This window comes from Sinohyriopsis cumingii, chromosome 17, assembly GCF_028554795.1.
Source record: "Sinohyriopsis cumingii isolate HCF-2022 chromosome 17, ASM2855479v2, whole genome shotgun sequence".
Classification (NCBI taxonomy): domain Eukaryota; kingdom Metazoa; phylum Mollusca; class Bivalvia; order Unionida; family Unionidae; genus Sinohyriopsis; species Sinohyriopsis cumingii.
The window spans coordinates 69,471,962-69,485,919 of NC_142977.1; the positions used below are offsets into that span (position 1 = coordinate 69,471,962).

Genomic DNA, 13,958 nt, shown 5'->3' on the forward strand with positions numbered 1-13,958 from the left:
TAAAATAGGGATAGGAATACCAAATCCTTAATAAATTACACTAAAGAATTACTCATGCCAGAACATCCCACATGGTACAAGTGATCTATCTACAAAGTGTACTTAGAATGTTCTCTATCCTGGTTTATGGCATGCCTTACAAGAACAAGATAGTTGTTTTTGTACACATGATTTTTCATCTTTTGCAGGTACAATAGCAATATTTGGCCAAATCAACTATATTATGTTTACATAACTTATTTGTTGCATGCATTCCAATCTAGGAGGTAACAGCACATACATAAAGGCATCAGGTAACACAAGTCTATATCTATCATAGCTATAGTTATCAAAAGTCCCCATCCAAAGCCATCTTGTGCTATTTTCTAAAGATTCATACATTTTATTCTCTAAAGAACTTTCAATATTTGACCAAAAGTGTTCAGCATACATTGTTTTCCTACATCAAACTAGTATAGTTCATAAATGCCGCCCACATGTATGCGTTTCTATGGAAACACTGTGAGGCTATTCTTCCTTTAGGTATCACGGTACCAATTGTTTTTCCATATACCTCAATGCTAATGTTTTGTGAAATAAATATACTTTCTGTCCTACTTGGGCATGCATGTCACACGCTGTCATATAGAACAATGCTAGATTGTCAATTTGACAATGACATAACCAGGTACTCCATTGCATTTAAGAGAGATAACTCTACTGGAACTAGACAGGGGTAAGAGTTATCTAGTCACAACAAGCACATTTTCAGGCATGTGTACCATATTTTAAAAAATCATAAAAAATACAAAATATGATCTAGATAGAAATTAACACAAACTCACATGTTGCCAAGAGGCTCAACTTTTTTTTAAGCCAAACAGAAAGTACAAGTCTTACATAATGCACAATCACAGCTAGTTTTGTTCTTTAATTCTGAATACAATGTTCCATACACCTTAAGCTCCGCCCACCTGGACTTGCGCAATTGGTACCGTTATACCTAAAGCAAACCTTAATTTTTCCAATAATCTGTGAAATAGTTCGGGACTGTATAAGTAACAAATATACTTAGTCTCATTTGTGAAAAACAATTTGATGAGGTACTAACCTATGTCTTATATGAATGTGTATAGAAATGTCATTGAGCTGTTTGAACTATTGTTTTCATACTTTTGCTTCACCATCAAAATCAATCTTTTGAAATAAAATGAATTCTTTCAACTATGAGTTGTATCTTATTCATATCAGCAATTATTGAACTTCACATAGGTGATATGGGATAAATCACATTATATCATATTATGTAATAACTAGGTCAAAGGTCAATGTACCAAATAGTATGCACCTGTCCTACTTCAAAATGTACAATTCACCTAAAAGAAAGGAATTTATATTTGTTTGGTAGGTGCAGAACTTAACATCAGAGACAGGTGGACATGACCCAATCTTATTATAAAGTATAAGCTTTGACCACTTTACACTATCTACAGATACAAGAGGTCACTAACCACCAGTCCTCACACAAAGGTCCACCTACCCATCCTCTTTGTAACACAAATAGTAAGCTTTCCTCCTTTGTAATGTGAATAAAATTGTTTCAATAAGCCAGTCAGTCACCAAATATAGTAAATCGCAGCTTCTAAGTGGTTATGTTTGGATTGGGAGGTGAAATTAGGGGATAAAATACAGAAAAATGCCAAATATAAACACTAAGTATAGCACATCAAATGGAGTTAAAAACAGGAGGAAAGTGTTTATCTAAAAGGGAGAGGTAGCTTATGATAAAGGAATTAAAGGTGGCAAAATCAGCAATGCGAAAAATGAGAAGTGAAAGTTTGATGACCTTACCTTGGACAAATATATGGGGCAGGGCCCAACAGCTCAAGGACAGCCCAAAGGCAACTGTGCTATAACATCCCTTACAGGACCCAAATTTCAAGTGAAGTTGTGTTCATTTCCATCTAATATAAAGGGTGAATAATTTAGATAATATAGATACATATAAAGTATATTTCTTCTACATAAGAATTTAATAATAATTGGCATAAGATAGAGAGAAACTTATCTCAGAGCCAGCAGAACATACCTTATCAGTTTTTAAACTTGTAAACTTTACTGTGAGAAAATTATCAAATTGCTTCTACTTACATTTGCATCAAGATTGAGGGCTAATATAATACTTCACAAATCTTCTCTTTATTTTCATAATCAGTCACTGAAAATGTGAGATTTTATTTCCTTGAAATGTTATGACTGGTGTAAGGGGAGATAACTGAATGATACACATAAGGTGTGGTAACCTTGAATACATTATCCATGTAATATAGATGAGTTCATCAACAACCTGTATTAACTTCATTGCAATTAAATTATCTCAAAATACATTACTGACAAAGTGAGAACCTAACATTTAGACTCCTATGTTTAGTGGAGACCTCAAGAGTCATGTAATTTTAATTTCTAAGATGACGCAGCTCTTTCATATCACATAGTTCATATTTTCTACAATGCCGGCATGTAGAGTGCAGCCTTCCATAACCATGCAGATATCATCTCATGCCAATTTGGATTCTTGCGATGGGATGCAAAGTTTCAAGAACAGTGTGGATTTGAATGGAATGAATACGCACTGTGTGACTAAAATGGTTATCATTCTGTAATGTTGGACCAAACATGGAAAATTCCACAGGAGCAGCTTGACAGAAAGAAATAGGATTAATTGAAAGTCAATAGTAGATTATAATTGGGCTTATACAAGTGCCAATGGGAAATGCTGACTTAAGGAAACTGTTCTTGTTTGTTGGTATTCACTGCTACTTCAACAAAAGGGAATGCAAGAGAACTGAACTAACTACATGAACAATTTCAAAGCAGGAGAGTGTAAAAAAAAAAGGGACAATTAGAGCAGGACAATTCAAATCAAAATGGGAAGGAATACCAAATCCTTAATAAATTACCTAAAAATTACTCATGCCAGAACATCCCACATGGTACAAGTGATCTATCTACAAGTGTACTTAGAATGTTCTCTATCCTATCCTGGTTTATGGCATGCCTTACAAGAACAAGATAGTTGTTTTTGTACACATGATTTTTCATCTTTTGCAGGTACAATAGCCAATATTTGGCCAAAATCAACTATATTATGTTTACATAACTTATTTTGTTGCATGCATTCCAATCTAGGAGGTAACAGCACATACATAAAGGCATCAGGTAACACAAGTCTATATCTATCATAGCTATAGTTATCAAAAGTCCCCATCCAAAGCCATCTTGTGCTATTTTCTAAAGATTTCATACATTTTATTCTTAAAGAACTTTCAATATTTGACCAAAAGTGTTCAGCATACATTTGTTTTCCTACATCAAACTAGTATAGTTCATAAATGCCGCCCACATGTATGCGTTTCTATGGAAACACTGTGAGGCTATTCTTTCCTTTAGGTATCACGGTACCAATTGTTTTTCCATATACCTCAATGCTAATGTTTTGTGAAATAAATATACTTTCTGTCCTACTTGGGCATGCATGTCACACGCTGTCATATAGAACAATGCTAGATTGTCAATTTGACAATGACATAACCAGGTACTCCATTGCATTTAAGAGAGATAACTCTACTGGAACTAGACAGGGGTAAGAGTTATCTAGTCACAACAAGCACATTTTCAGGCATGTGTACCATATTTTAAAAAAATCATAAAAATACAAAATATGATCTAGATAGAAATTAACACAAACTCACATGTTGCCAAGAGGCTCAACTTTTTTTTAAGCCAAACAGAAAGTACAAGTCTTACATAATGCACCAATCACAGCTAGTTTTGTTCTTTAATTCTGAATACAATGTTCCATACACCTTAAGCTCCGCCCACCTGGACTTGCGCAATTGGTACCGTTATACCTAAAGCAAACCTTAATTTTTCCAATAATCTGTGAAATAGTTCGGGACTGTATAAGTAACAAATATACTTAGTCTCATTTGTGAAAAACAATTTGATGAGGTACTAACCTATGTCTTATATGAATGTGTATAGAAATGTCATTGAGCTGTTTGAACTATTGTTTTCATACTTTTGCTTCACCATCAAAATCATCTTTTGAAATAAAATGAATTCTTTCAACTATGAGTTGTATCTTATTCATATCAGCAATTATTGAACTTCACATAGGTGATATGGGATAAATCACATTATATCATATTATGTAATAACTAGGTCAAAGGTCAATGTACCAAATAGTATGCACCTGTCCTACTTCAAAATGTACAATTCACCTAAAAGAAAGGAATTTATATTTGTTTGGTAGGTGCAGAACTTAACATCAGAGACAGGTGGACATGACCCAATCTTATTATAAAGTATAAGCTTTGACCACTTTACACTATCTACAGATACAAGAGGTCACTAACCACCAGTCCTCACACAAAGGTCCACCTACCCATCCTCTTTGTAACACAAATAGTAAGCTTTCCTCCTTTGTAATGTGAATAAAATTGTTTCAATAAGCCAGTCAGTCACCAAATATAGTAAATCGCAGCTTCTAAGTGGTTATGTTTGGATTGGGAGGTGAAATTAGGGGAATAAAATACAGAAAAATGCCAAATATAAACACTAAGTATAGCACATCAAATGGAGTTAAAAACAGGAGGAAAGTGTTTATCTAAAAGGGAGAGGTAGCTTATGATAAAGGAATTAAAGGTGGCAAAATCAGCAATGCGAAAAATGAGAAGTGAAAGTTTGATGACCTTACCTTGGACAAATATATGGGGCAGGGCCCAACAGGTCCAAGGACAGCCCAAAGGCAACTGTGCTATAACATCCCTTACAGGACCCAAATTTCAAGTGAAGTTGTGTTCATTTCCATCTAATATAAAAGGGTGAATAATTTAGATAATATAGATACATATAAAGTATATTTCTTCTACATAAGAATTTAATAATAATTGGCATAAGATAGAGAGAAACTTATCTCAGAGCCAAGCAGAACATACCTTATCAGTTTTTAAACTTGTAAACTTTACTGTGAGAAATTATCAAATTGCTTCTACTTACATTTGCATCAAGATTGAGGGCTAATATAATACTTCACAAATCTTCTCTTTATTTTCATAATCAGTCACTGAAAATGTGAGATTTTATTTCCTTGAAATGTTATGACTGGTGTAAGGGAGATAACTGAATGATACACATAAGGTGTGGTAACCTTGAATACATTATCCATGTAATATAGATGAGTTCATCAACAACCTGTATTAACTTCATTGCAATTAAATTATCTCAAAATACATTACTGACAAAGTGAGAACCTAACATTTAGACTCCTATGTTTAGTGGAGACCTCAAGAGTCATGTAATTTTAATTTCTAAGATGACGCAGCTCTTTCATATCACATAGTTCATATTTTCTACAATGCCGGCATGTAGAGTGCAGCCTTCCATAACCATGCAGATATCATCTCATGCCAATTTGGATTCTTGCGATGGGATGCAAAGTTTCAAGAACAGTGTGGATTTGAATGGAATGAATACGCACTGTGTGACTAAAATGGTTATCATTCTGTAATGTTGGACCAAACATGGAAATTCCACAGGAGCAGCTTGACAGAAAGAAATAGGATTAATTGAAAGTCAATAGTAGATTATAATTGGGCTTATACAAGTGCCAATGGGAAATGCTGACTTAAGGAAACTGTTCTTGTTTGTTGGTATTCACTGCTACTTCAACAAAAGGGAATGCAAGAGAACTGAACTAACTACATGAACAATTTCAAAGCAGGAGAGTGTAAAAAAAAAAAAGGGACAATTAGAGCAGGACAATTCAAATCAAAATGGGAAGGAATACCAAATCCTTAATAAATTACCTAAAAATTACTCATGCCAGAACATCCCACATGGTACAAGTGATCTATCTACAAGTGTACTTAGAATGTTCTCTATCCTGGTTTATGGCATGCCTTACAAGAACAAGATAGTTGTTTTTGTACACATGATTTTTCATCTTTTGCAGGTACAATAGCCAATATTTGGCCAAAATCAACTATATTATGTTTACATAACTTATTTTGTTGCATGCATTCCAATCTAGGAGGTAACAGCACATACATAAAGGCATCAGGTAACACAAGTCTATATCTATCATAGCTATAGTTATCAAAAGTCCCCATCCAAAGCCATCTTGTGCTATTTTCTAAAGATTTCATACATTTTATTCTTAAAGAACTTTCAATATTTGACCAAAAGTGTTCAGCATACATTTGTTTTCCTACATCAAACTAGTATAGTTCATAAATGCCGCCCACATGTATGCGTTTCTATGGAAACACTGTGAGGCTATTCTTTCCTTTAGGTATCACGGTACCAATTGTTTTTCCATATACCTCAATGCTAATGTTTTGTGAAATAAATATACTTTCTGTCCTACTTGGGCATGCATGTCACACGCTGTCATATAGAACAATGCTAGATTGTCAATTTGACAATGACATAACCAGGTACTCCATTGCATTTAAGAGAGATAACTCTACTGGAACTAGACAGGGGTAAGAGTTATCTAGTCACAACAAGCACATTTTCAGGCATGTGTACCATATTTTAAAAAAATCATAAAAAATACAAAATATGATCTAGATAGAAATTAACACAAACTCACATGTTGCCAAGAGGCTCAACTTTTTTTTAAGCCAAACAGAAAGTACAAGTCTTACATAATGCACCAATCACAGCTAGTTTTGTTCTTTAATTCTGAATACAATGTTCCATACACCTTAAGCTCCGCCCACCTGGACTTGCGCAATTGGTACCGTTATACCTAAAGCAAACCTTAATTTTTCCAATAATCTGTGAAATAGTTCGGGACTGTATAAGTAACAAATATACTTAGTCTCATTTGTGAAAAACAATTTGATGAGGTACTAACCTATGTCTTATATGAATGTGTATAGAAATGTCATTGAGCTGTTTGAACTATTGTTTTCATACTTTTGCTTCACCATCAAAATCATCTTTTGAAATAAAATGAATTCTTTCAACTATGAGTTGTATCTTATTCATATCAGCAATTATTGAACTTCACATAGGTGATATGGGATAAATCACATTATATCATATTATGTAATAACTAGGTCAAAGGTCAATGTACCAAATAGTATGCACCTGTCCTACTTCAAAATGTACAATTCACCTAAAAGAAAGGAATTTATATTTGTTTGGTAGGTGCAGAACTTAACATCAGAGACAGGTGGACATGACCCAATCTTATTATAAAGTATAAGCTTTGACCACTTTACACTATCTACAGATACAAGAGGTCACTAACCACCAGTCCTCACACAAAGGTCCACCTACCCATCCTCTTTGTAACACAAATAGTAAGCTTTCCTCCTTTGTAATGTGAATAAAATTGTTTCAATAAGCCAGTCAGTCACCAAATATAGTAAATCGCAGCTTCTAAGTGGTTATGTTTGGATTGGGAGGTGAAATTAGGGGAATAAAATACAGAAAAATGCCAAATATAAACACTAAGTATAGCACATCAAATGGAGTTAAAAACAGGAGGAAAGTGTTTATCTAAAAGGGAGAGGTAGCTTATGATAAAGGAATTAAAGGTGGCAAAATCAGCAATGCGAAAAATGAGAAGTGAAAGTTTGATGACCTTACCTTGGACAAATATATGGGGCAGGGCCCAACAGGTCCAAGGACAGCCCAAAGGCAACTGTGCTATAACATCCCTTACAGGACCCAAATTTCAAGTGAAGTTGTGTTCATTTCCATCTAATATAAAAGGGTGAATAATTTAGATAATATAGATACATATAAAGTATATTTCTTCTACATAAGAATTTAATAATAATTGGCATAAGATAGAGAGAAACTTATCTCAGAGCCAAGCAGAACATACCTTATCAGTTTTTAAACTTGTAAACTTTACTGTGAGAAATTATCAAATTGCTTCTACTTACATTTGCATCAAGATTGAGGGCTAATATAATACTTCACAAATCTTCTCTTTATTTTCATAATCAGTCACTGAAAATGTGAGATTTTATTTCCTTGAAATGTTATGACTGGTGTAAGGGAGATAACTGAATGATACACATAAGGTGTGGTAACCTTGAATACATTATCCATGTAATATAGATGAGTTCATCAACAACCTGTATTAACTTCATTGCAATTAAATTATCTCAAAATACATTACTGACAAAGTGAGAACCTAACATTTAGACTCCTATGTTTAGTGGAGACCTCAAGAGTCATGTAATTTTAATTTCTAAGATGACGCAGCTCTTTCATATCACATAGTTCATATTTTCTACAATGCCGGCATGTAGAGTGCAGCCTTCCATAACCATGCAGATATCATCTCATGCCAATTTGGATTCTTGCGATGGGATGCAAAGTTTCAAGAACAGTGTGGATTTGAATGGAATGAATACGCACTGTGTGACTAAAATGGTTATCATTCTGTAATGTTGGACCAAACATGGAAATTCCACAGGAGCAGCTTGACAGAAAGAAATAGGATTAATTGAAAGTCAATAGTAGATTATAATTGGGCTTATACAAGTGCCAATGGGAAATGCTGACTTAAGGAAACTGTTCTTGTTTGTTGGTATTCACTGCTACTTCAACAAAAGGGAATGCAAGAGAACTGAACTAACTACATGAACAATTTCAAAGCAGGAGAGTGTAAAAAAAAAAAAGGGACAATTAGAGCAGGACAATTCAAATCAAAATGGGAAGGAATACCAAATCCTTAATAAATTACCTAAAAATTACTCATGCCAGAACATCCCACATGGTACAAGTGATCTATCTACAAGTGTACTTAGAATGTTCTCTATCCTGGTTTATGGCATGCCTTACAAGAACAAGATAGTTGTTTTTGTACACATGATTTTTCATCTTTTGCAGGTACAATAGCCAATATTTGGCCAAAATCAACTATATTATGTTTACATAACTTATTTTGTTGCATGCATTCCAATCTAGGAGGTAACAGCACATACATAAAGGCATCAGGTAACACAAGTCTATATCTATCATAGCTATAGTTATCAAAAGTCCCCATCCAAAGCCATCTTGTGCTATTTTCTAAAGATTTCATACATTTTATTCTTAAAGAACTTTCAATATTTGACCAAAAGTGTTCAGCATACATTTGTTTTCCTACATCAAACTAGTATAGTTCATAAATGCCGCCCACATGTATGCGTTTCTATGGAAACACTGTGAGGCTATTCTTTCCTTTAGGTATCACGGTACCAATTGTTTTTCCATATACCTCAATGCTAATGTTTTGTGAAATAAATATACTTTCTGTCCTACTTGGGCATGCATGTCACACGCTGTCATATAGAACAATGCTAGATTGTCAATTTGACAATGACATAACCAGGTACTCCATTGCATTTAAGAGAGATAACTCTACTGGAACTAGACAGGGGTAAGAGTTATCTAGTCACAACAAGCACATTTTCAGGCATGTGTACCATATTTTAAAAAAATCATAAAAAATACAAAATATGATCTAGATAGAAATTAACACAAACTCACATGTTGCCAAGAGGCTCAACTTTTTTTTAAGCCAAACAGAAAGTACAAGTCTTACATAATGCACCAATCACAGCTAGTTTTGTTCTTTAATTCTGAATACAATGTTCCATACACCTTAAGCTCCGCCCACCTGGACTTGCGCAATTGGTACCGTTATACCTAAAGCAAACCTTAATTTTTCCAATAATCTGTGAAATAGTTCGGGACTGTATAAGTAACAAATATACTTAGTCTCATTTGTGAAAAACAATTTGATGAGGTACTAACCTATGTCTTATATGAATGTGTATAGAAATGTCATTGAGCTGTTTGAACTATTGTTTTCATACTTTTGCTTCACCATCAAAATCATCTTTTGAAATAAAATGAATTCTTTCAACTATGAGTTGTATCTTATTCATATCAGCAATTATTGAACTTCACATAGGTGATATGGGATAAATCACATTATATCATATTATGTAATAACTAGGTCAAAGGTCAATGTACCAAATAGTATGCACCTGTCCTACTTCAAAATGTACAATTCACCTAAAAGAAAGGAATTTATATTTGTTTGGTAGGTGCAGAACTTAACATCAGAGACAGGTGGACATGACCCAATCTTATTATAAAGTATAAGCTTTGACCACTTTACACTATCTACAGATACAAGAGGTCACTAACCACCAGTCCTCACACAAAGGTCCACCTACCCATCCTCTTTGTAACACAAATAGTAAGCTTTCCTCCTTTGTAATGTGAATAAAATTGTTTCAATAAGCCAGTCAGTCACCAAATATAGTAAATCGCAGCTTCTAAGTGGTTATGTTTGGATTGGGAGGTGAAATTAGGGGAATAAAATACAGAAAAATGCCAAATATAAACACTAAGTATAGCACATCAAATGGAGTTAAAAACAGGAGGAAAGTGTTTATCTAAAAGGGAGAGGTAGCTTATGATAAAGGAATTAAAGGTGGCAAAATCAGCAATGCGAAAAATGAGAAGTGAAAGTTTGATGACCTTACCTTGGACAAATATATGGGGCAGGGCCCAACAGGTCCAAGGACAGCCCAAAGGCAACTGTGCTATAACATCCCTTACAGGACCCAAATTTCAAGTGAAGTTGTGTTCATTTCCATCTAATATAAAAGGGTGAATAATTTAGATAATATAGATACATATAAAGTATATTTCTTCTACATAAGAATTTAATAATAATTGGCATAAGATAGAGAGAAACTTATCTCAGAGCCAAGCAGAACATACCTTATCAGTTTTTAAACTTGTAAACTTTACTGTGAGAAATTATCAAATTGCTTCTACTTACATTTGCATCAAGATTGAGGGCTAATATAATACTTCACAAATCTTCTCTTTATTTTCATAATCAGTCACTGAAAATGTGAGATTTTATTTCCTTGAAATGTTATGACTGGTGTAAGGGAGATAACTGAATGATACACATAAGGTGTGGTAACCTTGAATACATTATCCATGTAATATAGATGAGTTCATCAACAACCTGTATTAACTTCATTGCAATTAAATTATCTCAAAATACATTACTGACAAAGTGAGAACCTAACATTTAGACTCCTATGTTTAGTGGAGACCTCAAGAGTCATGTAATTTTAATTTCTAAGATGACGCAGCTCTTTCATATCACATAGTTCATATTTTCTACAATGCCGGCATGTAGAGTGCAGCCTTCCATAACCATGCAGATATCATCTCATGCCAATTTGGATTCTTGCGATGGGATGCAAAGTTTCAAGAACAGTGTGGATTTGAATGGAATGAATACGCACTGTGTGACTAAAATGGTTATCATTCTGTAATGTTGGACCAAACATGGAAATTCCACAGGAGCAGCTTGACAGAAAGAAATAGGATTAATTGAAAGTCAATAGTAGATTATAATTGGGCTTATACAAGTGCCAATGGGAAATGCTGACTTAAGGAAACTGTTCTTGTTTGTTGGTATTCACTGCTACTTCAACAAAAGGGAATGCAAGAGAACTGAACTAACTACATGAACAATTTCAAAGCAGGAGAGTGTAAAAAAAAAAGGGACAATTAGAGCAGGACAATTCAAATCAAAATGGGAAGGAATACCAAATCCTTAATAAATTACCTAAAAATTACTCATGCCAGAACATCCCACATGGTACAAGTGATCTATCTACAAGTGTACTTAGAATGTTCTCTATCCTGGTTTATGGCATGCCTTACAAGAACAAGATAGTTGTTTTTGTACACATGATTTTTCATCTTTTGCAGGTACAATAGCCAATATTTGGCCAAAATCAACTATATTATGTTTACATAACTTATTTTGTTGCATGCATTCCAATCTAGGAGGTAACAGCACATACATAAAGGCATCAGGTAACACAAGTCTATATCTATCATAGCTATAGTTATCAAAAGTCCCCATCCAAAGCCATCTTGTGCTATTTTCTAAAGATTTCATACATTTTATTCTTAAAGAACTTTCAATATTTGACCAAAAGTGTTCAGCATACATTTGTTTTCCTACATCAAACTAGTATAGTTCATAAATGCCGCCCACATGTATGCGTTTCTATGGAAACACTGTGAGGCTATTCTTTCCTTTAGGTATCACGGTACCAATTGTTTTTCCATATACCTCAATGCTAATGTTTTGTGAAATAAATATACTTTCTGTCCTACTTGGGCATGCATGTCACACGCTGTCATATAGAACAATGCTAGATTGTCAATTTGACAATGACATAACCAGGTACTCCATTGCATTTAAGAGAGATAACTCTACTGGAACTAGACAGGGGTAAGAGTTATCTAGTCACAACAAGCACATTTTCAGGCATGTGTACCATATTTTAAAAAAATCATAAAAAATACAAAATATGATCTAGATAGAAATTAACACAAACTCACATGTTGCCAAGAGGCTCAACTTTTTTTTAAGCCAAACAGAAAGTACAAGTCTTACATAATGCACCAATCACAGCTAGTTTTGTTCTTTAATTCTGAATACAATGTTCCATACACCTTAAGCTCCGCCCACCTGGACTTGCGCAATTGGTACCGTTATACCTAAAGCAAACCTTAATTTTTCCAATAATCTGTGAAATAGTTCGGGACTGTATAAGTAACAAATATACTTAGTCTCATTTGTGAAAAACAATTTGATGAGGTACTAACCTATGTCTTATATGAATGTGTATAGAAATGTCATTGAGCTGTTTGAACTATTGTTTTCATACTTTTGCTTCACCATCAAAATCATCTTTTGAAATAAAATGAATTCTTTCAACTATGAGTTGTATCTTATTCATATCAGCAATTATTGAACTTCACATAGGTGATATGGGATAAATCACATTATATCATATTATGTAATAACTAGGTCAAAGGTCAATGTACCAAATAGTATGCACCTGTCCTACTTCAAAATGTACAATTCACCTAAAAGAAAGGAATTTATATTTGTTTGGTAGGTGCAGAACTTAACATCAGAGACAGGTGGACATGACCCAATCTTATTATAAAGTATAAGCTTTGACCACTTTACACTATCTACAGATACAAGAGGTCACTAACCACCAGTCCTCACACAAAGGTCCACCTACCCATCCTCTTTGTAACACAAATAGTAAGCTTTCCTCCTTTGTAATGTGAATAAAATTGTTTCAATAAGCCAGTCAGTCACCAAATATAGTAAATCGCAGCTTCTAAGTGGTTATGTTTGGATTGGGAGGTGAAATTAGGGGAATAAAATACAGAAAAATGCCAAATATAAACACTAAGTATAGCACATCAAATGGAGTTAAAAACAGGAGGAAAGTGTTTATCTAAAAGGGAGAGGTAGCTTATGATAAAGGAATTAAAGGTGGCAAAATCAGCAATGCGAAAAATGAGAAGTGAAAGTTTGATGACCTTACCTTGGACAAATATATGGGGCAGGGCCCAACAGGTCCAAGGACAGCCCAAAGGCAACTGTGCTATAACATCCCTTACAGGACCCAAATTTCAAGTGAAGTTGTGTTCATTTCCATCTAATATAAAAGGGTGAATAATTTAGATAATATAGATACATATAAAGTATATTTCTTCTACATAAGAATTTAATAATAATTGGCATAAGATAGAGAGAAACTTATCTCAGAGCCAAGCAGAACATACCTTATCAGTTTTTAAACTTGTAAACTTTACTGTGAGAAATTATCAAATTGCTTCTACTTACATTTGCATCAAGATTGAGGGCTAATATAATACTTCACAAATCTTCTCTTTATTTTCATAATCAGTCACTGAAAATGTGAGATTTTATTTCCTTGAAATGTTATGACTGGTGTAAGGGAGATAACTGAATGATACACATAAGGTGTGGTAACCTTGAATACATTATCCATGTAATATAGATGAGTTCATCAACAACCTGTATT

The 13,958-nt window shown here is 33.9% G+C and overlaps 1 long non-coding RNA gene across 1 annotated transcript; it reads right to left on the minus strand.

Moving 5' to 3' along the window:
- Positions 1–1,847: 1,847 nt before the first annotated feature.
- LOC149779187 (uncharacterized) lies at positions 1,848–7,785 on the minus strand. The gene is made up of 3 exons (XR_016415375.1): positions 7,645–7,785; positions 4,739–4,852; positions 1,848–1,943 (listed from the first exon to the last, which is right to left on the minus strand). It is a non-coding gene; the product is annotated as an uncharacterized LOC149779187 (long non-coding RNA).
- Between the last annotated feature and the right edge of the window lie 6,173 nt (positions 7,786–13,958).